Genomic DNA, 23,764 nt, shown 5'->3' on the forward strand with positions numbered 1-23,764 from the left:
AAACACAGATCAAAAATTCCGAGATGTTTGGGTGCTCGATCTCATTCTCATTCACATCTCCAAACAAAATTTTCAGCTGATTTCCTTAGAAAATTCTAGGCCCACCCCACAAATGGATGGGGGATAAATCTAAGAAAGTCTCGAAAGACAAGCCAGTAAAATCAAGCACCCCCATACCAGTGTCCTGGAGGTGAGGGTTGCCTATCTACCCCCAACTCTCTTGAGAAGAGGTTTTAACCCTGGCAAAGGGATTTTTGTAAAATAAGTAAAACTTCTGACATGGGGAAATCTGTCAGGAAAAGAAAGAACTTCCTCATCTTGGTGCAGTAAGACTGCAGCTTTCTCATGAGAAACTGACTCAGAAAAACAACTATGGACTCAGAGTACATGAGTCACAGATCCAAGACTCAGGTTTAGTGGCACCTCTGATCCCACATGCTAAATAGGTTATTTTTCTTTATGTGAAGGTCTGTTTGTTTCTATTGTGGTAAAATACACATAGTATTAACATTTTAAGTGTACAGCTCAGTGTCATTAAGTGCCTTCACAATGAAGTGTATCCATTTCCAGAAACTTCCATCTTCCCAAACTGAAACTTTGTTCCCATTAAACAAATAACTCCATTCTCCCTTCTCCCCAGCCCTGGCAAACCACCATTATATTCTGTATCCTGTCTCTATGAATCTGACTGCTCTAGGAATCTCAGACAAGTGTAATCACAGTGTTCGTCATTTGGATTGCCTTATTTTGCCAAGCACCATGTCCTCAAGGTTCATCTATGTGAATATCTGTTTCAAGCACACTCTTGTCCCCTCCCACTCAAGACATAAGCAACACACTCTGTCTTGATTGACTTTTGAGCAGTGGCTTATTTTGGCAGCTGGGCAGTCCTGTGGGCTGTCACACAGTATATGCAGAGGTAGAAAGGGTTCCCATACCCATAAACTACAAATGCATTTACCTGTACTGAAAGGCTCTTCAGATCACTGGAAAGAATGTTTTCAAAGAAACTTACAGTGCTACAGTTGGGGTCTTGAATGTCTCCCAAAGGCTTATGTGTTAAAGGCTTACCCCCCAACTTGATGCTATTGGGAGATGCTCGAAACCTTTAAGAGGTGGGACCTAGTAGGATATTTTCTGGTCATTGGGGTTATGCCCTTGAAGGAGATAGTGTGACCCCATCCCTTTCTCCTCCTTTTTGTTTCTCAGCTACCATAAGGTAAGCAGCTTCCTCTACATTTGCTCTGGCCATGATGTACTTCTTTGCCACACGTCCTAATGCAATGGGACCAACTGATTGTGGACCAGAAATTCCAAAACTGAAAGACAAAATAAACCTTTCATATTTTTAAGTTGATTACCTTAGGTATTTAGTTACAGTGACAGAAAGGTCTCTAAAGGGGCATGGTCTTTGGGAGTCTGGCAAATCTGGGCAGAAGTCCCAGAACTGCCACTTGGTTTGTGGTGGAAACTTAGTAAGTTATTTTGCCTGAGTTTCAACTGCCTTGTCAGTCAAGAGTGACCAACAACCTCTTCCCTCTTCACGCTCTTGGATTAAATGAGATAAAGTTTCAAAAGAACCAGTCAAGTACTTGAATTGGAAGAAATTCCTTCTACTTGTCTCTGCATTAGCCAGAACCACATTAGATTGATGTAGGTGATTTGGAGACCAAGTTTTAAAAATAATTTAGAGAAGACAGACACCACCCAGGGGAAGTCATTAAAAATTATCAAAAGGTTGGAAAGAGGTAGAAAATAAAGCTGGGTGCAGTGGCATGTGCCTATAATCCCAGTGGCTCAGGAGGCTGAGGCAGGAGAATCACGAGTTCAAAGCCATCCTCAGCAAGAGTGAGGTGCTGAGCAACTCTATGAGACCCTGTCTCTAAATAAAATAGAAAATAGGGCTGGGGATGTGGCTCAGTGGTCAAGTTTTCCCCTGAGTTAAATCCCCAATATAATAAATAAATAAATAAATGACAGCATAAAAAAGAAAAGAAAAAGGTTAGGGAGACAGGAGGTATTCAGTGTATAATAATATGAAAAGATGCTCAACTCTTCAAATGGGGATTTCATTAACTATTTGAAGTTGAAAATCACCAAACTGAAGCAGGTGTGGGGAGTTAAGATAGGACATGGAGAAGAACTGAACTACCAGAACAATAAAAAGACTCGGAGGAGTCACCAGGAAAGAGTCCCGGATTTCTGTCTTGGTGGTTTGAATACTAAAGCCAGATGATCTAGAGTAGCATTGTTCAATAGTAATATGATGTGAGCCATACACAGAATTTTAAACTTTCTAGTAACCACATTAAGAGTAAAAAGAATGAGCTAAAATTAATTTTAATGATATATTTGATTTCATCTAATATATCAAAATATTATCATTTCAATGTGTTTTACATGTAAAACTATGGAGCCATTTTACTTTCTTTTGCTTTATATTAAGTCTTTGAGATCCAGGGTATATTTTATCACTGACAGCACATCTCAACTGAGTCCAACCATAATAGCAGTGTCCAGAAGCTTGGTGGCTACTCAACTGGTCAGCACAGGCTGGAGATATTGGATGGGAAGGCAGGCGGAGGCACAGATGACCTCAGGAGGTCCCTCCCAACTCCCTAGCTCTATATTTAGCTAATGGCCACTGGACACAGGACAACCCTCATGCATTCTACTAGGTACAGCCTCTTTTGTAAGCAGCCCTGGGAGATGAAATCAATTCTAATGTTCTCATGCATACCTTGTGTGCAAACACCAGGCATGTTTTAAATGCTTAAGATGAAGACAAAATCTATTCTGTAAGCCCAAGGGTCTAAAGAGGTACTGGAGAGAAACAAAAGAGGCCAAGAGAAAGGTAAATGTATTATAGGTCAACCATGATCAGAGGGAGCCAGAAAACACCCTTGAACATGTACACTTAAAAATGAAATTTGGGAACAGCCTTTAATAAAAATGCACAAGGCTGAGGAACTTTCTAGCTTTCTGCTAGGTCATGTCTCTGTTTGGATATTTTACCTGTTCACAGAAGATCAGTCTAAAAAAAAAATTAGGAACAAAAACAGAATGTAAATAGGACTCAGAGTTCAAATTAAACATATAACTGCTCCCTGCCAGGGATCAACCTGGGGTTCACAGGGGGAAAAATACAGCAAAGAGGAAGGAAAATGAAAGGCTGCTGGCCCTGGTCCCTTCTAGAATTGAAATGACTGTATTCTGGGGACAGGGATTGGATGGGCTGTGACATGGTCAGGAAGACAACTATTGCTTTTGTTTACTACTTCGGGAACATGAAAATAAGGTGGCCTGCTGAGGGCTAACCACACCTACTGGATCAAACCATTTCTGCTTTTGCTACAGCTGTCATTGCTGACTGCTAACAACCTGAGTGTTTTTTATGTGTCAGGCACCCTTCTGCACCCTGTGCATTTAATTACTCATTTTAATCCTCCCAGGAAGCTTGTGAGGAAGGTCCTATAACTAGTGTTATTTTACAGATGAGTACCAGAGGTGTAAATGGGGCAAATTACTTGGCCCAGGTCCCTGGGCTAGTGAAGTGGCAGAATGGAAATAGGCAGATTAGCTTAAAAATACACAATGGCTATCTTGCTAGAATGGTCTGGCCATAAGCTATATTTAAAGTGCACACATATGTAGTAGTTATAATAATATTAATATAAATATATTAATAAAGTATATGGTTCAGCAAAGGAGTTGGCCAGCCAAAGAAATGTAGGAAAAAGCGTTACAGAGAAGATATAGATGATACTTCTCTGTGGCTTTAAAATATGCCTGCAATTTCTTTGATACTCCTCTCTTTGAAAGGTACAGTCTAATTTCCTGCCCTTTGTGTGCAGGCTGGATTCAGTGAGTTACTTTCAGTGAATATGACAGTGTGGAACTTCACAAGTCAGGTTATAAAAGGCACTGTGGCTTTCACCTGGCTCTCAGACTACCCACTGGGGGAAAGCCAGCCGCCATGTTGACAGACCATTCTAGCAACCCAGTGGGGAGGTCCTTCTGGTGAGGAATGGAGTCTCCCAGCCAGCACCAGTCTTGCCAGCTATGCAAGGAGCCCTCATGGAGGCAGATTTCTAGCCCACATACACCTTCAGATGACTGTGGTCCCAAGCAACATTTTCGAGGGACCTTAAACCAGAATCACTCATGTTCCCCATCTGCAGAAACTGTGTGCAATTACATGTTTATTGTTTTAAGCTGTTCATTTGAGGGATTACTTAAGTGGCCAAAGATAACTAATACACTATCCAAATACCCCACTAGGTAAAAGAAAGCTTAGCCATTTGGCTTTGAGTAGTTCTATCCTTCCAAGTCCTATTTCATTCTGAAATAGACCCAGGAAGTTAACCTGGTGCCACTAAGTAGTCACCTGGCTTAGCCTCCCTTGTCCTGATCATCCACTCACCATCAGCCTTTGAACTTTGAGTTAGCTTCCCAGGCGCCTTTAGGAAAAGAGTGAAGGAATCAGAGACTTGAGGTATTTCCGGATTCGGTTGTGGTAGTTTTTCAGGGAAACTTACCAAATCATTTCTGATTATGATTTGGCTTCCTGTGAAAGCCTGCCTACAGGGAGAATATGTGCTGATTATACAAACTTGGAATATGTCTGGTCTCACTAATGATGGTTCCTCAAGGCAAATTAACAAGCCAGCATTGCAGGGTCCACCTCCCTGCCTTCTAGTGAGTATGAGTCAATCCCTCTGGATGAGCTCCCCTGGCACTGATGAATGTGAGCATCTTTACCTTCACACAGAGGCCAGATCCCACATGCAGGAACTGGCCATGCTGGCTAGGTCCTGCCAGCTACCCACTGGCCTTTGTAATGGTTTGGATGTAAGGTGTCCCCCAGAAGCTCACATGTGAGACAGTGTGAGAAGGTTCAGAGGAGAAATGATTGGGTTGTAAGAGTCTTAACCCAATCAGTGATTTAATCCCTTGATAAGGATTAACTGAGTGGTAACTGAAGTAATAGGGTGTGGCTGGAGAAGGTGGGAATTAGGGCATGGCTTCCAGTGGACTCTCTCTCTGCTTCCTGATCATCATGTGAGATGTTTCCTTTTGCCACACACTCCACCATGATGTTCAGTCTCACCTCAAGCCCCAGGGAATGAAGCCTGCTATCTATGAATAGAGACCTCCCAAACTGTGAGCCCTCAAATAAACTCTTTCTCTTCTACAGTTGTGCTGGTCCTGTTATTTAGTCACAGCAGCAGAAAAGCTGACTAAAACAGCCTTCTTTATTATATCCACATTTCCTTCCAGACAGCAGGGAATCTTCACTGAGATTTATAGTCAACATATTCTCCCCATTGGGGAAGACCAGGAATCTTCATAATTTTCAAATAATTGATCCCTTCTGAGATGCAGTCTCAACTCTAGATGCTTCAGGTACTAGAGGCTTCTAAATTTAGTGCATCTCTACACAACTCACAAACACAACCATTGCCCACCCCAATATCACCCTATTCAGGAAGCAGCATGGAAAACTGAAGTCCCCAAACTGAGGTTTGATGATGCCAACTCACCTCTATTACAGTCTCTGAATATTTCCTCTATTATTTTTCTGCCTACAGAGCAGGATGTTAAATGTGGGCAAAAGTTAATGATTTATAATTTGTAAACCAGTGACATAGAAATAATAAAAGAAAAATGTAAAGAGCTATAATTAAAGACCATGATGATTAGAGAAATGTCCCAATGATTCTTAGAGGGACAAAGTCTGTGTTTAAATACCAGGTCTGGTATTATTACAACACAATGGTATGTCAGTGTTTAAGGGCTCCAGTTGTTAGTAAATTATCCTTAAATTGCTATTTTATTATATGCTTGTTTTCAGTTTAATAACATTTACCATAAAAGGGTTTCTCACAAGTGCATTTAGGCAATTTGCTCATGCGAGAAATGGCTGGGAATTAAGTGTACACACACAAGAACTACTGGTTAAATAAATGTGCTGAAAGGCAGAAACTAGTGGCTCTTAAATGGTTAATACTCCTTGGCAGAATTTATACTACAAACTCAATCCTAGACACATTAGGTACCAGAGGATTCTAAATTTAGTGCAACTTTGCACAACTCAAAAATGGATGATAGCATCACATAGCAAGCATTTGGTAGGGATGTGAACTGATATAGGGCACCCAAAAAAACCAGGGAGAAAAATAGCCAATGCAACATGGCAAACACTGGGATTCTTATGTTGGCACTTGCACTTGCCTTCTGTCTCCCAAGGTACTCTTTTGAGCTGAGAGAAGATTTCCCATAGTTGGGCAAAGCCCTGCAAGTGAGGTGGATTAGATCAGTTGTGATAGGGGGGACCCAGTCAGTCAGAATTACTTATATAGCTACAAATGGTGCTTTGAACAGATATAAAGGATTAACATGATATAAACCCTCTCCCTATGAAACTTAGAGGATGATTGCTGGCTTCAAAGATGCCCTCATCCATTCTCTCTTCCTAGTATTCACACCCTGAGTACTTTTCCTCCCACAGCGATCATGGCAGGTCTCTGTGACCAACAGAATGTGGTAAGAGGTATTCTGATATTAGGTCATAAAAGGTACTGCAGCTTCTACGGATGGCATTGTGGCTCAGTGGTAGAGCACTTGCCTAGCATGTGTGAAGCACTAAGTTCAATTCTCAGAACTGCATATAAATAAATAAAATAAAGGTCTATTGACAAGTTAAAAAAATAAATAAAAACAAAAAAGGTACTGCAGATTCTACCTTCCTTTCTTTGTTCATTTGCTCTGGGAAAAATCAGCCAGACCAATTGTGAAGATGCTTAGGCATCCCATGTTGGGGGAGGGGAGATTCAGTCTCCTGCTAACAGCCCAAACCAGCTTGCCAGCCACCTGATAACTAGTCAATATCAGGACTACAACTTTGAGAGACCTTGAGCCTGAACTACCCAACTAGGCTGTCCCAAGTTCCTGACCCTCACACCAAATGGAAGATAATTATGTTATGCCAGAGCATTTTAGAGTAATTTGTTACATGGCATTAGTTAACCAATACAAAGAGCTTCATGTTACTAGTAAAAAAAAAAAAAAAAAAAAAAGTTAAATGCTTCTGCTTCTTTGATTCCCCAGAAAAAGCGGAGGTATATAAGTGAACTACATAGCTCATTATAAGCATTAGAGTCTTCTCTGAGAGCAAAGATCATCAGGTCATTCATGGGTACCTGACTATGCTCAAAGGACAAGAACCAGGTACCTCTGGCTGCAGCAGACACCTACAATAATGCATTTGCTATTCCAGAGTAACCTGGTCATCTCTTCAGTGGGGATTTTCCATCTACAGTCACTTCCCCCCAGGTATGGTATAGATGGATGCTTCAGGAAGAGTTCCTTTGTTCCTGAGTGACCCAGAACATTTGGGAACTTGTTCTAAAATCTCAGCCAAAGGCCAAGTTAGGGCTGGGGGATTTAACTTCAGTTTCTGACCTCCTCCAGGCTGTGACTGACTATTGCAGGTCTGAGGCTACCCATTCCCAGACAGCCCATTAAACAGGCTAGCTCCCCGAGTCACTAGCCTCTGAGCTGACCTCTGGCTTATGAATATGTGGATGACTCCTATATTTGTGCTTCCAGCCTAGATCTCTCCCAAGCCCGAGACCCACATGTTCAGCTGCATCTTCTACATCTCCAGTCAGAGTATCTCAAAGTCGATGTGGCCAAAGCCTACTTCTACTTTCACACTCACCAGATCGCCTCCTTTTCTCTTCTCCCCTATATCAAAAAATGACTTCTCTATCTTTCTAGTTGCTCAAGTTAGTTGAAACTTTGGAGTATTCTTGATGCTTTTGTCTCATATCTCATATTTAATCTGTCAGTAAATCCTGTGGGCTGAACCTTCAAAATGTTTCCAGAATCTGACCACTTCTCACTCATGCGTCTGCATTCCAATCCCCTCCCACCACCAAAAGCCTATTGTCAATCAAAATGCTCATTTTAAAAAGTCTTTTTTAATCTTTTAATACTAGAAGATAGGTCATGTGCCTTTCCTGACTGTTTCAGTGGCTGCCCATCTGTCATGTTTTTGACATGGTTTGAGCATGTTCTGCAAAGGTTTGTGTGCTGGAAGACTAGGCCCCACAGTGGTGGTGTGGAAGTGGCGCGACCCTTAAGAGGTGGGGCTGAGTGGGAGGCAATTAGGTCATGAGTCCACAGTCTTCAGAAGGAATTAATGCAGCTCTGTGGAATCATTGCTAGTTCCCACAAGAGTGGGTGGTTACAAAAAGAGTAAGCCTGGCCCCTGAATTTCTTTAGCTTTTTATGTCACCATGTAATCTCTTCTGGACAGGCTCCTGCCATGGTGATGCCAAATACCATAAGGCTCTCACCTGAGGATCAACTGATGGGGCCACCCAATCTAGGATTTTAGCCTCTAAATCTGTGAGCTAAATTAACACTTTCATTTTTAAATTACCTATCCCCAGGTGTTTTTTGTTTGTTTGTTTGTTTTACAGCAACAGAAAATGGACTAATATACCACTTCACTCTAAGTAAAAGCCAAAGTCCTTATGATGGTCTATGAGTTCCTCTATGATCCAGCCCTATCCTACTACCATCCCTCTCATCTTGGCCCATCCTGGCTTCCTTTAACATGCATCACATTTGCCTGCCTCAGAACCTAGAACCTTGGCACGTGCTATTTCCTCTACCTGGAACCCTTTCCCCCCCATCCACATTTAGCACAGCTCCATCTTTGCTCAAATTTCCTAGTGAGACCTTTTCTGTCCATACTATTTAAATTGCCCATCTCACCACTTCACCTTCTACTCCCTAATCGCCAGCCCTACCTTATTTTCTCCATAGCACTTGTCACTCTGTGACCTGCTGAATTTTCAGCCTCTCTCCACCAGAATATAAATTCCATGGGGGTTGTGATGGTGTCTTCATTGCCTTGTGCATTAACATTTCTTTATTAATAACATTTTAATAGCTATACGATTGTCCCCTGGCATTTTGTCTGAGAGGGTTTGATAAACTTTTGGATTTCTTATTCAAAATATTAGGTACTTCCTAGAAATTCTTTAAATGAAGACTGATAGACAGAATGACCTACAAATAAAAGTAGCTCCCATTATGTAAAACTAGTCACCTCTTTCTCACTGGTCTCTGCAGTATTCTGATTATGTTTAGCTTTCAAGTCAAATAGAAACAAGAATATGTAAAAGGAAAAAAAATGATTAGCTCAATTTTCTAAATCTTTGCTACAATCCCCCTTCTCAATATTCTGTTTAAGATAGAAAATTCTGCTAGAAAACAAAAACATAATGGGTGCTTTTCTGATTGTAACTGACACCAATTAAAATAATCCTAATGATTTGAGAGGCTGAGACAGCAGAATTAAATGCTTCTAATACAACTCTTTTGCAAACATCTGCTGAATAAAAGAAAGCCGGTACCATTAGGGTTGTGTTAAGACTATTGCATGTCTAAATTTTGAGGGCACTAAGTGATTATGTTTTAATAAAACCTCCGAGGAATGGATCTCCTAACACTCATGCAAATTAAAGATGAAAAAAATCATTACCTTACTCAACAAACATAAGACACTTCCTTGTAAACCACACTTGCTCATTTTTTTAAACACCAAAAAACTTTCAGAGAGACCGTGAATGTTCTAAAGGCAGAAAGATTTCTTAGTAATCTTCACCCTCACACTCCCAGATCACTAGTGCCAAAACCCCACACACCACAAAGTGATGCTCCAGTAGTTTCTTAAAATAATGAATTAGCAGTCCTCGTGCTGAGCTTGCCCAGGAGAAAAACATGCTAGAAAGGCTGGATCTAGTATTAGATTTAGTAGTACTTAGAATTAGATCGTGTACCACCAGAAGCTCTAGAAATGAGAGCCTCTGGAGCCCACATGGTCTAGGTAGCCTAATTTCAATATGATGTGTTAATGACAAACTCCAAGGCCCCTATCCCCAGTATTATCCAGATAGGGTAACTGGGGAAGATCTGTACACAGGTCACATCACAAAAGAATAGTTCATGCTTGATCTGGGGGGCTGAACTGAACAACAGCTGTTTTATAAACCTCAGCAAGTCTGGGAAGGGTCAGAGTGAACAAGTTCCACCCCTGACAACAGGCAGCCAGCCATTCTGTATCTTTAAATGATTCTGGACTGTTAAGTCACTGGGTTCCACACTTTCTAAAATAAATGAGAAAGTTGCTCAACAATTTATAGATAAAATTTCCCACCATGGAGCTGGGAATCCAAAGGATAAGTGTGAATATAAGAGCCCCAGGGTGTGTTATGTAACTATGTAAATATTGTCACCAAGGAATAGCACATATGTATCCCCAAAATATGCATGGTAGAGATGTTGGTAGTAAAATCTATGTATCACTCATTTAGGTATAAAATCGGAAGAAAGGCACAAGTTACTCTATGGAGGAGAGAACGAACAATTTTGATGAGGCAGGATATTCCAATCCTTGGTCACAAATTAACTTGTACTATATTTGAAAAGAAAGGCCTGGATAACTACAAGGACAGAGTTAGTGACCCTGGCATACACCCAATGGCATGCTCTTGTCCTCCTCAGGCATAGTCCTGTAGAGGGAGTTAGAGGCACACCTCCCTTCCTAGTTCTGCTCTGTTGGCCAGCTCTGGGAATTTATGCAAAGGTAAGTGGCAAATGACAGCTCATTTTCACCTGTTGTTTTCAGGGTAGTAGGTCTGTTGATGCAATCAGAGTAAGATTTTTTTTTTTCAGATGTTTTGAGAAGGGTACTTATTTTCTAATGCTGAATTCTATCGGCAGTGGGTAGCAAGGACAATAGAAAGGATGATGGAGCCATTTTCCTTTTTCTGGGCATCCTGCCATAGGTTAATATCTGGATCAGAATCAGGAAGACTGATGAGATGAGGACCTCTGGCTTAGCTGACTTGGTGGCAATGCCACAGAGGAAGACAAGAGCTCTGAGCCCATAGGTATAATGTCTATGGACAAGAGCCTCTGGCTCACCCTTCCTGAATCTCCAGCATGGTGTCTAGAATTCTACAACAAAGTAAGACACCAAAACTGTGAGCAGAAAAGGCAAGGGAAGGGAATGGAGAAAGAACAGAGGGTGCAGAAAAGCAGACCCAGGACAAGAAGGCCTACACTGTGCTGCAAGCTGCGCCGTCACACTGCCAAGAATCCAGAGAGAGGACAGATCTCGCTGGAAGGGGCCCCCCTCCCTGAGACAGTGAACAGCCCCTCTAGGTCCAGAGAGTTTAGAAACTTTCTCACCTTTACCCCCAAGATTGTGGGGGGCAAGGAGTATGAACCAGTGAGGTGAAAGACAATGCTAACCTCTAGCCACACTAGTTCCAAGCTGGGAGTGACAACAGTGGTCTGTCGTTTCATTTTGTTTTAATCTAGCTTTCCCACCATGGTGGGGAGGTGGGTACACTTATTAATCTATCAGATATTTAGCTTCAATCCTTATCAAAGTATATTGGCTGGTGCTAGGATGTCCTTTTCAATGGGTGCCATAGACAGCCACTGGGAAGGTTTTGTACCCATAAAAATGACTTCATGTTCCATGGGGGCTCCCTCCTATAAGGTGAGAGGGGATAGGAAGGTAACTCCAGAGGTCCAAGGCACTGTGTCACTAAGTGTAGAAGAGAGGTACACTTGGGAACTTGTTAGAATTTCAAATTCTGCTACTGAACCAGTACTGCAGCAAACTTTCTAGGTGACTTAGATCCAAGCTCAAGTTTGAGAACAACTGGTAGAAGAAATGAAGAAAATCATTGGCCTCCAATTTCAAACTTTGAGATGACCAAAAAGCAAGACTGATGCAAAACCAGATGGGAAAAATGATTTCTCACCAAGAGTAGGGCTGGGAGGAGTCAATCCAAAGAGTGCCTAGGACCTATTTTTAAGAGGAAGTTGTTGGACTTAAAACAAACAAGCAAGCAAATGTCATAATATTTCTAGGAGGGTGATCACTCAAGATTTCTATTCATAGCAGTAAGGAAGCCATGATTTGACCCACTTGGGTTTTGAGAGTGCCATAAGAACAATTAGGTCTGATCAAGCCTGGGGTGGCTCATGAACAAGATGAGGTGAGAATTTCAGTGCTGAAATATCTTTACCTTAGACTCCCACCCTCATAAACCAGCCCTACACGGTCCCCACTGTGCTGTGCTGGTCCCAGAAGGAGGATTGAGATGGGCCTGCAGAAGCCCAAAGAAACCTGGACATTAGAGACAGAACATTACCTCTAAATGGTTGCTCCGGAGAGCTGTTTGGTGAAGTGTCAACTCACTGGTCTGTTGATGAACCACAGGACGTGCAGCAACAGGAGCAAAATTCTCTTGGTTAGAGGACCATAATATTTTGCTGAGTTTGCAGGGGAGGGCACAGACGCTGTACAGATTATGTGGAGCTGAACACATTACAGTTGAACCAGATGTTAGGTGAAAAAGTTGTGAGTTGATGGAATTATCACATAAGAGATTGCTCCATCTCCTCCCTCTCCACTTTGTCCTCCTCCTTTTCTTCCCTCCTCTGGTGTCTGCTGGGCACAGCTTGTCATTATTGAGTATCTGCCTGGGCATTGTGATGTCAGAGGCCTGCCCCACAGAGAGCCATGCTGAGAAGGGTCAAGCAGCCCAGCCCTGTTGAGGGACATGTGATTCTGGGACAGAGTCTTCTGACACTGTGCTTCCTCTATTTTCCTGATAACATCTAACATCTCAAACATTTCCTGAACTCAATGTCCTCCCTGCCCGAACCAATATGGTACTTAGGGGACACTGAGGCATACAGAAACTTGCCCAAGATCATGCACCAACACCCTGGTACTGCCATGAACAGTGCCAGAGCTCCTGATCACTTGTCCACACCAGTCCAGAGGACCCGGCTGCCTTTTATAGAAAGTTTCCACACACCTTCTATTCCTAACCTTGATCACAAGCATCGCTGGTCCACATGCTTCGGCAGCACCAGCAGACAGTGTGTCAGAGACTTAGTAAGTTGCCCCATTTAGGACCATGAGCACAACTTGTTTGCACTGGAAATGAATTAACTAAATTCTAGATATTCTTTGGGGGCTATTTTTTGTTGTTGTTGTTTATTGTTTTGTTTTTTCAAACACTGCTACCTAAGTACAGACTGAGACATCAAGAAATCCAACTTAGATTCTTCAAGAAAAATCAGTATCTCACCACATATAGCACTTCCTGGTATTTCCCAAGATGCCAAGAACACCAAAAATCTATCCTTTTGGAGTTGGAAGAATATTTTGCTCATAACTGTCTGTGGTGAGGGAAGGAGATATCTTTTTGTTTTGTTTTGCTTTTATTTCATAAGCTGACATTTACAGTAATGGTGCTGAGGAAGTGGAAAATAAGTTTAAAATGAAATGTGTATATGAATAAAGTTTTCTGAATGCCTTGACCTTGAAGTCTAAAGTGGGTAGGGCCTTTGGAGAAAAAGGAAGCAAGCCCCTTGGAATAAGACAGGAAGGTGAAGAACAGACATATAACCTTTAGTACAAGGCCTGCTTCACTATCATGGAACAAATTCCAGTACCTAAATAAAGCCCAGAAAGCACACATATTAGAAGACCTGGTTCATTTATAAAATAACTGATGGGCCAACAGTGGGAGCAATCAATAGCCACGGAGGTAACTTGATCTTCAAACCTTAACATAAGTACCTTTCAACCATGTAGTAAATAAAATAAAACTTCATTGTAAAAGAGCCCCGACCGTCCCCCCATGTGATCTGCTTTTGCTGCCTCCTCATGTGACTGGCCTCCCAATTTAGCGCGTAACCAACTCCCAATGACCTGTAATAACACTATTCCCAAATTAGAGCTCTCAATTTGACTTGGCTTTGGTCCCTCCCTCAAAGCAAAATAAAGCATCCGTTTTCTTTTTTACACATTCATAATACTCTCCTTTTTGAGTTGCCAACTCAAACCCTGCTTCAGTCAAATTGAGCCCTCCTTGTATTTTTTTTTTTTTCTGGTTAGTCAAAGAGCCTGATGGAAAAACACCAAGAGACAAAAACAAAAACAAAATCAGACAAAAATTCCAAGTAAGTGACATTCAGCTGGAAAAGCTATGATTCACATGCAAATAAAAATCTCCCTGAATTCACTGTTATATGACGCAAACCCCTGGCTTGGACATAAAAAGGGCAGAATGAAATCACCCACAATTAAACTACTCTGGAATACTGGAATCTCTGGCGAGGCCTTCCCAGCTAATGATAAGAAAACCCCAAATGGTAACAGAATGAGGCTAAGTGAACCAGGGCATCCCCATCTCAGCTGACCTTCAGCCCTCAAACTCCCCCAATTCAACATCCTCCACCTTTGTCTACACCTTCACCTGGACTCAGCATGACCTACAAGGAGATGGGGCTTAGACAGGTCTCCCAGCGGCAGGTCTCCTAGGGAAGCCCCCCTTTCTGGGCAGATGTGCTGAGAAAAATGGACTCACTCATGCTCAGGATGTTAGAGTGCAACCAAGCTTTCTATGGAGCTCTGGACAAATCTCCTCAAGGTCATAGGGAACCTCTGTCTGAGCTCCACAGTAGCATCAGCCTCTGACCTCAACCCCAGGCAAATCCCTCTGAGGACTGTGTGGTAACTTCCCATCCCAGTTCCCTCTTTTCTCCAGGAACCTGCGGTTGATTTGACACCACTTTCTTTTCTTCCAGAAGTTGCCTTTAGGGTGCACACCCCCTCTGCTGGAGAATCACAGGATTTTGGAGATGGATAGGGCCTACCTATACTTGTTGACAGGATTCTGCCCTGATGATTACCCAGGCTGAGCTGCTACCAGTTACAGGGAGCCCTTCCACCACTGAAGGGAGCTAGGGTTAATGAGGCATAATCAGCTTCTGCAACTTTTACCCAGGTCAATTTTTCTGAAATCACAAATAATCACATGCCACAGTAGTAGTATTCCCAATAGCCAAGAGGAAGCAACCCAAATATCCATCAAGAGACAGATGGATAAACAAATGGTGGGAAATACATACAATGGAATATCATTTTCCATGACAAGGTAGGAAATCCTAGCATATGCTACAGTAGAGATGTACTTCAAGAATATTATGCTGAGTGAAATAAGCCAGACACAAAGGGACACATGCTGTAGAATTTCACTTGTAGGAGGTGGAGTAGTCTAGTTCATGCAGACAGAAAGGACAATGTGGTTGCCAGGGGCTTGGGGCTGAGAGAAGAGAGTTATTGCTTCATGGGTACCATTTCTGTTCAGGATGACTTAATAAGTCCCATGACCAGGGGTGATGGTCCCTCAACATTATGAATGACTTAATGCCCAGAACTGTATGCTTAAAAATGGTTAGACTGGTAAATCTTATATTTTACCACAATAAAAAAATACAGAAAAATAAATCTACCTCCCTTTCACAAAATAGCCATCCCCCTAAATATCTTTCTCAGGCTAAAAATCCCATTTTTTCCAATCATCTTTAGATGATGATTTCTAGGCCCCCACAGCCCTGGCCCCCTCCTCTGGATATACTTAGATTTCTTTGAAAGCCTGGTGCCCCCAGCTAGTGGTGGGCTGTACTCAGCTGCTCGGGGTTCTGCTCTGAGGCATCCAGCTTAACTCCAAGTCCAGAGCTGTGCAGTGGCCTCCTGAAGGCCTGCTTTGGCTACCAGGGCAAAGGTCCGTGTCCTAAAGAATAAAACACACGCTACCACCCTGCTGTGTTTCCCCAGGCCAGGCTCCATTTCCCAGACAGCTGCAGGCAGCTGCGGCTGAGAAGTGAAACCAGCAAAGGCAATTGGGGGAGGGGGCTGCGTCTCAGCTGAACACACTCTGGTATTTTCAGAGATTTCCCTGTATCTCTTTGCCATTGTTTGGCAAATGGAAATAGGGCGGACACGGGGAGCCATTTCTCAGCAACCCACCACAAGCCTGGATCCTCTTCCCAGTGCTCAGGGGGGAAAGTGGCTACATGTGAGCAGACCCCTTGGCTGAGCCAGCCCTGCTGGGCTCAAGGACACACTCAGGCCCCTGGGCCCATCTGGAAAAGGTTTGAAAGTTTGAGGCAGGAAAGTTCTTTTCTGCATTTTGATGTTGAAACTGAGTAGCCTGGGTGTTGGTCTCATTCCACAAGTGAGTAATCCATTTCCTGAAAGTAAACTGCTCACCCTTTGGAAGTGGACCAGTGATTTGGGGGTACCATCTGAAGTGTCACTACTTTGGTAAACATTTACTGCACAAGCATGTAGCTTTTCTAGAAATGTCAGTTAATTTGCTAAATTTATGGTCCCTAAGGTAGTACCCTAAAAAAAGTTAATTCTTCTCTAATGGGTGAGCAAGTTATGCCTGGCATGGGATGTGGTGTGTGTGTGTGTGTGTGTGTGTGTGTGTGTGTCTTACTAGTTGAAATAACCACAAAAATTAAAACCAGGTCTGACTTTAAAATCTCTACCTTCTTCTCTTTCTTGACTCCTGATTTTCTATTAATATCTGAGCCAATAATGGGTTGGCTTTGGAAAACTCTCTTTTCTATGCCAATATTTTGCTTAGAGTTAGAAACAATAGGGTTGAAAACTGTCTCTTTAGTGAATCTTCTGGTTTCAGAGATTCTGTATAGACGATTACGTATATCCACCACTTCCTACAAAACTGTTCCTACCTCCATACATCAGGAGATGTCACCCCCCCAACACCCTTTTTCTGTTGTAGGGAACAATTCAGACTTCAATCTACTGCTTGAAAAAACCCTTCACTTTGAAGAATAAAAAGATGGTTTCTTTATGGTTCAAATGATCACTTAAACAATACTTTCAAAATGACCCCTATGTCCTATGTCCCTATGTCCCTTTTCTTCCTTCATGAAACAGGCAAGCTATAGGAAGGAACCTAAATTTTCTGATTGAAAATATGGAGATAGATGAAGCCTTTTCAGAGTTCTGTTGGGAAGACAGTGAGTTTGTGTGTGGTGGGCTCTCTGTAGGAATAAATTATGCCAAGAAGTGATTCTCAATGAGGAATCACAGGAGGTAAGAACATAGCAGAGGGACTGGGGTTGTGGCTCAGCCATAGCATACTTGGCTGGCATGAGTGAGGCACTGGGTTCAATTCTCAGCACCGCATGTAAATAAATAAAATAAAGGTCTATCAACAACTAAAAAAAATTAAATAAAAAAAAAGAACATAGCAGAAACAGGTCATTTTGGAGTCCCAACCTCATGATCAGCACTCTCCCCTTATCCCTTGTGGAACTAGCCCTTTCAATAAAGAGAACAGAAATCATAGGTAACCATGCAGGTCCTCAGGTACCACTGTCTTCCACTTGTGTACCCAGAGACAGAAGTGGGGTTTTCACGAAACTCCCTGAACCATTGTCCTGGACCTTAGGCTTGTGTCTGTTTTCAGTCTTCCCTACAAGGATTATCCTGGGATCAGAGGCTTCTCTACCTGATATTCCATCCCCTTTGGTGGACCTTGGAAAGGAGAGGACTCTGACTCTGAGAGATGAAGGCCCTCCCTTAGTATTCTGCAGACTTGTGGATAATGGAACCCAGAAGGTTGGGGCACCTGTGAATACTTGTTTCCCTCCAGAGCTGGGCAGGGCCCACCCTGGGTACACAGTTTCCTAGGAGGAGGGTCCAGCACTGCATGGAAAGCTATCAATGGAAGAAAACAACATATTGGCTTTGGAGAACACAGGGCTGGTTATCCAAGTACCAGTAATCCTAAAACCAGTGTGTGTCCTTGTTCATTCATTGATTCTCTTTCCAGGAGGCTACTACATAAAAGGCAGCATTGCTCAAACTTAAGTCACTGAAAGCCTGAAACTCTGGGCTGGCCTATGTTGTTAATAGAGTGGGAATTTGTCCTTAATTTATTTCCTTTTATGCTCTGATTTGGTACATATTTCTTGCCCACTGCATTATCTTTTTTATTTATTTTTTTGAAGAACACAGCCATAGACAGAGTACAGATCTAGAGTGGAACATGATGGAGACTAGATTTAAAAGTAACTGCCTCTTAAACACTTTTTGGAACAAGTCGGGGTATGCACAAGTACATGCTTAAAATATAGCCAGTGATCAGTAAGCATTATTATCAACAGGGTTACCAGGACCTGGGAAATGTATGAGATTCTTAAAATGAGACTTCTAGTGAGTGTGTGTGAACACGGGTGCTGGTTCAGATTTCAGAACCCAATTATGGTATGTTTGTTACATTGCTACTGTCAGTACCAATGCTCAACAGCCCGCTGGAAACCGCCTCATTTTTCTGTGACTCTCTCCTATGAGGCGTGGCCTGGGAAGATACAAAGGCCACAGAGCACAGAAAACAGAATGAAATAGTAAAGACAAGAGGCTAACACAGAACTGAGCAAGCCCTGGCTACTGCTGCGGTATTTTGAGTCATGGAAATAAGTACAACATATGGACTTTTCCCCTATAAACTCATGCCATTAGATTCTTCTATGTAGAAGAATGTGGGAAGAATTTGGAATTGTGGGAAGCTGCATACTTCCCAGAATTCCAAATATTAAAGGCCAAATTGTGGAGTGAGAACAGGAATCCTGCCACATGCAGAGATTATTCCCAAACCACTCACCCCTTTAACAAAGTACCCATCTCTGGAGCATGCTTTCACTGTTCAATTCTATGTTCCCTGTAAGGCCAGTCCTGTAACAACATATTGCAGGTTATGGTGACATAATTATTCTATGGTCTGTCTTCAATAGCTCTACATTTCCTCTTAAAGTGGGATATTGACTCAGCCATAAACTCTCCATCCTCTGGAGCACCAGTCTGTCACAGCTACTTCTACCACATGCCTTTCCGGAGATTTCTAATCCTTTCTTTGTCTAAACTCCACTAAACTGGTCTCCTTACATATTTCCCATTTGGGACTCCATCAAGAACCAGCTGAAGTGAAAGTTTTTCCAAAATTACAAGTGTCCCCCAAATGTAATGACAGACGCCCATCCAATTGCTCAACCTTTGATTAGTTTCTGACTTATTAATAGTCATTCCTAGCTATCATTTGTGTAGTACTGTTTTATTTAAGAGTTTGCCAAATCTCTTCCCAAACATGATCACATAGCCATTTCAAAACAAGCGTGACCAGTAGGTCATGGGGAAACTGAGGCTTGTGACAGGAGAACACCTTGCCCAGGGGTCCCACATACTGCCATAACTTCTGGTTCCCAGCCTAGCAGCCCTGGGGTCCACCACCCCTCAAATGCTGACACTGAGCTAAAGTTTGCTGGAGGAAAGATCTGCACACCGTGGCCTGAGAGTTTCACTTGTATTTTCATGGATTTTTCTTACAAAGGAATCTAAACCTTGACAGGCATTAGAAATTTAATAAGAGTTGAGGAGCAAATCCCAGCATGTCTCCAAAGCAATACAGAATCAAATTCAGAAAGCAAATAAGTCGTTGCTTTCTTCTTCTCTCCCTGGCTCTGCTGGCGGGTATGAGTGAACTGGGTGTGTCAGGCGAGGGGAGAAGGGACTCCAGAACATACCATTATGATTATCTAACAATAACAACATCTCACTGGCAATGTCTTCTGAAGAGATTAAAAGCAGGAGGTTTCTTTTACTTTGCGTGGCAACAAACTTCTGTAGTAAAAAATAATAATAAAGTAAAAAATAGAAACTGCTTCATTAGTTCTCAGTGATGCTGGCTATTCAAGTTTTCTTAAAACCTCAACAGTATAAATCAAAGAATGTGCTGAAATGGAGGTTTCTGGATCTTGTTTCAATAATACTTATTTTTCAATTTTCTGGAAAAGAATATTTAACAAATGTGGCTAAAATTTAAGTCATGAAAGTTCACTTTCCCTAAAATAACCATATAAAAAGGTAATCATATGTGAGGGGGGAAAAGCTCTAATAACCCACTTAAGACCCTAAACATTATCTTTGTTCATAATCCAGAGATATTCACAATCTAAATGTCTCAGTGACAGACCTGAAAACTACACTCTATTGGCAAGAAGCAACTCTTCAGCAGATGCAGTGAAAAAATTAGTGCTAGTTATCAGGTCCTGATTCACCATGCATTGCCTAATTTTTATTTCCTGAGAAATCACTTTTTTTTTTCCAAACTGCAAATCTGACAATTGCATTAAAACCAACACTTTTACTTCTCATTTATACGGTTCTTATTCTACAACTACATGAAGTCTAAGATTCTGTACCATGAAACACATATTCACCTCAGACAAGCCTGGGTTTCCCAGCAGACATTGCAAAGGGGTACTGGTAGTGGAGAATTGAGCATGAGCCACTTTTGAATGAATCCAAAATAAGGAAATGTGGCCCTTGGGGCACTTTGAATAACATCCATCTATGGACACACACACTTGTCCCCCAGTCATTTTGCTTCCAAAGTCACTATCTCATCATATCCTGGGTTAGGCCCAGATGGAATCTTCTCAGTAAATCTTGAAGATTATTAAACAGAAATATTACTCTTCACACATTCTGAGATGGACTTGATAAGGATAAGGAGGTGGAAGGGTCACTGTGCAGAAAAGAGCAATGCAAAGAGACTCTGTTTAGAGTTATCAACTGACTGTCGACAGGTCCCCTAGGTTCTAAGAGTGGGACTATAAAATCTTGTACATCAGTTTCCTCACATGAAAAAAATAAACATGATACTCTTTCATTGATTGTCACTTCCAAAGAATGTCATGGGAGACAATGATTTGTGCATTTTAAGACTCGGTGCTGGTCTAATGATTGGCATTTTCACCTGGGACATCCTTGTTGACTTCTACAAGCTAAAATCTCCATGGCTGCCCAGGCCGCAGGTGTCCACTGATATATGGTTTTTGCCCAGCATCCTGATTCTTCAGGAAGTGGAAGAAAGTGATTAAATGCTCTTGGTTGCCGACTGGTATTTTTAGTGCTTTTAGAAAAGACTGTTTTTCATATAATTCATTTCTTATAATATTAGCACTTGTGTTTTAAGAGCATGTAGCAGGGAGCTATTGTTAGCAAAGACAGGATCAGAATAAAGTGGCTGAGTTATAAGAGACATTGCTAATCTCTTCTTTTGCTGAAAATATCTCCTAAATGTCTACCTTCCAATGGTCCAATGGATTGTGGACATGTGGGAATAACCAAAAAAACCAACTTTAAATAGTTGGCCTTCTCTTCCAATCTTCAAGAACAACGAGGACAAAGTGCTCAACTGTGAGTTTCCCCGAAGTTCTGTCAGTCTGTCATTCATATAAGATTTTAAATCCAAGTCAATAAAAAATAAAGGTTTGAAATATCTGTCTTCCTTGTTTCCCTATTTATTTCCTGTTGTGTGTCTCTTGGCTAGTCACTATTTTAAAATCTGACATAGCACAAACAAAGGGAAATGACATTTGAAAAAAGTTTAGGGACAAGGTTGGGTGAAGAAGGTAAGGTAAAAGATTGGGATTGTCCAGGGTTTCAAATTACCCATGCCCTGCCCCAAATGATTGATAGCAACTGCTCAAAACATGGTCCTTTGGCATTTGAGAAAATTGAACTAATGTTACTCTCATCTTCCCCCACCCTCCCCTGAAGCAGGTCATGAAGACTTCATTTCAGAGGTGCTGCTCTGTGCCTTAAAGAAAGGAATCTCCTTGTCCTCATAGACACAGGGACGCCAAGAAGAATCTGCACAAACAGGCCCTGCTAAGCTCCCCAGGTTACTTCCATTAGGTCATGGCCTTTGGTCCTCCAACCATACTTCTGCACCACCATCCACTCTTCCTCAAACCTAAGTATGAAAATACACAGGCTCCCCTGTTTCTCTGGGCCCGCTTTTTTTTTTTTTTTTTTGCTGGGGCAGAGGTGTAGGCAGGTACTGGGGATTGAACCCATGGGTATTCTACCATTGAGCTGCATCCCCAGCCCTTTTTATTTTTTAAGACAGAGTCTAGCTAACAGCCAAGGTTGGCTTTCAGCCTCCTGAGTCGCTGGGATTCTAGGCATGTACTAACTACTATGCTGGGGTTAGGCCTTCAGTGTTTGAAGGCTCCCAGGCCATGTAAAACTTATACTTAAATAAATTTGTATGTTTTTATTTTGTAAAAATCTCTCTTTTGTTATAGGAGCCTCAGCCTTGAATCTAGTGATGGGAAAGAAAGGTATTGGCATTTCAAATGTCATTTCTTTCTCGCTACAATACATAGATAGGTAGGTAGGTCAGCAGATAGATAGATACATAAAAACAGATATATAGAAAGAAAGAATAAATGAGAATTGGCTGCAGGACATTGTAGACTATTTAAAAAGCATTCAGATAATAGCATAAACCCCGCAAAGGACTAATTTGGTGGACAAAAATGCCCTTTTAACCAAACAGGTCCAACATATGAGAGAATTTCCTCCTTCCACTGAAGCCAAATATTATACTGTGCTGTATAAGACTAATTAAAACAATATTGTGGTATCCAGGCATGCGTGGGTTACGGAGAGGAGCAATCCGCCCCACAAAAATCTTCCTTTCGTCAAGCAGACATGGAGTCTATGGTGAGAGTTCTGCAGGAGCTCAGAGACTTTTGCTGTGTTTCATTAACATTCACATATCCACTTGGTAAGAACTGTAGCTTGGAACTACGATTTCCATTACAAAGCCTCTGAAATGCCAGGAATGAGTCATGGCATTGTGCAGCCTGGGCAGCACACTGATTTTCTCCATTAACCAGGCTACATACTGACAACTTCCAGGAGAAAAGCTGAATGAGTCAGTTTCAGGAATAAACCACATTAGAATACTATGTGCGTGGAGGAGTTAGGGTAATAGGGATTAGGGTTTTTTTTTTTTTTTTCTGTTGTTTTACTGTCTTTAAATAGAAACATTATTCATAAAATTCATTTCTTCAAGTATAGCAAAAGACAAATCAACCCAATTATAAGGTTTTGAACACCAAATAGGCTGCCCCAATACTGAAAGAGTATCATTGATAGCTTTTGCAGGACAACTTTGCATCCTCCTTAATACCAGAGAATGCCACCCTTAAGCCACTTCCAAATTCCTCCTCCTGTCCTGAGGTTCTTTGGGTATTTTCCACTAGCTGACTTTCGCGGAGAAATAAGAAGTCAGTAGGTACCAAGTTAGATAACAAAAGGAAGGAAACAAGAGCCAGAGTGTAGCTGAGACTCAGCAGTCTCAGCAGGAACCAGAGACCTAACCACTGGGTTGGGGTAAGGGGCTCTTTTGCATCTTGTCATGTTGCCTTTTGCCATTCTAGTTCTGGAAACTGGAGTCCAAATCTCGTCAGTCCTATACTTTCTTAAGAATTGCTCTCTGTGCCAATTCAGAGATGAAGGCCTAGAGCATGATCATCTGGAGCCATCTATTAAATAATAAAGAAGTTAGCATATTGCTGGAAACCTAGGAACTTCCTGACAAGGTGGAAACAGAGAAAGTACTAAAAGCATCAAATGGTTAACACCTTTTTAGAACTTCTGGTCACATCTGAAGTTCGAAACCAGCATATTGAGATGATTTGAAAATTAAGCACAATCAGGAAAAAATGGAAAAATCCAAATAAAACCAAAATGAGAGGTTCATTAATGAAGGTGATCACTGGAAGCTGGCACATTTTCTTTTTTGGCATAGACCTGCTGTGGTATCCGTGGCTCCTTTGCCCAGGATTATAACTCAGTTGTCCCACATCTTTCCTAGTGTTGAGCCACTGGCTTCTTTTTTTTCTTTTTTTGGATTTGGCCTCCAATGTTTAGGCACGAGTCAGCACACACAGATGAATAGATTAACTGAGCTAA

The 23,764-nt window shown here is 41.8% G+C and overlaps 1 protein-coding gene across 3 annotated transcripts in view; it reads right to left on the reverse strand.

The window, feature by feature from the left end:
• Samd4a (sterile alpha motif domain containing 4A) overlaps window positions 1–23,764 on the reverse strand; it is a 203,691-nt gene that overhangs the window by 84,909 nt on the left and 95,018 nt on the right. The gene's annotated exons all lie outside the window — the stretch shown is intronic.

Source organism: Marmota flaviventris, chromosome 2 (assembly GCF_047511675.1).
Source record: "Marmota flaviventris isolate mMarFla1 chromosome 2, mMarFla1.hap1, whole genome shotgun sequence".
Classification (NCBI taxonomy): Eukaryota; Metazoa; Chordata; class Mammalia; order Rodentia; family Sciuridae; genus Marmota; species Marmota flaviventris.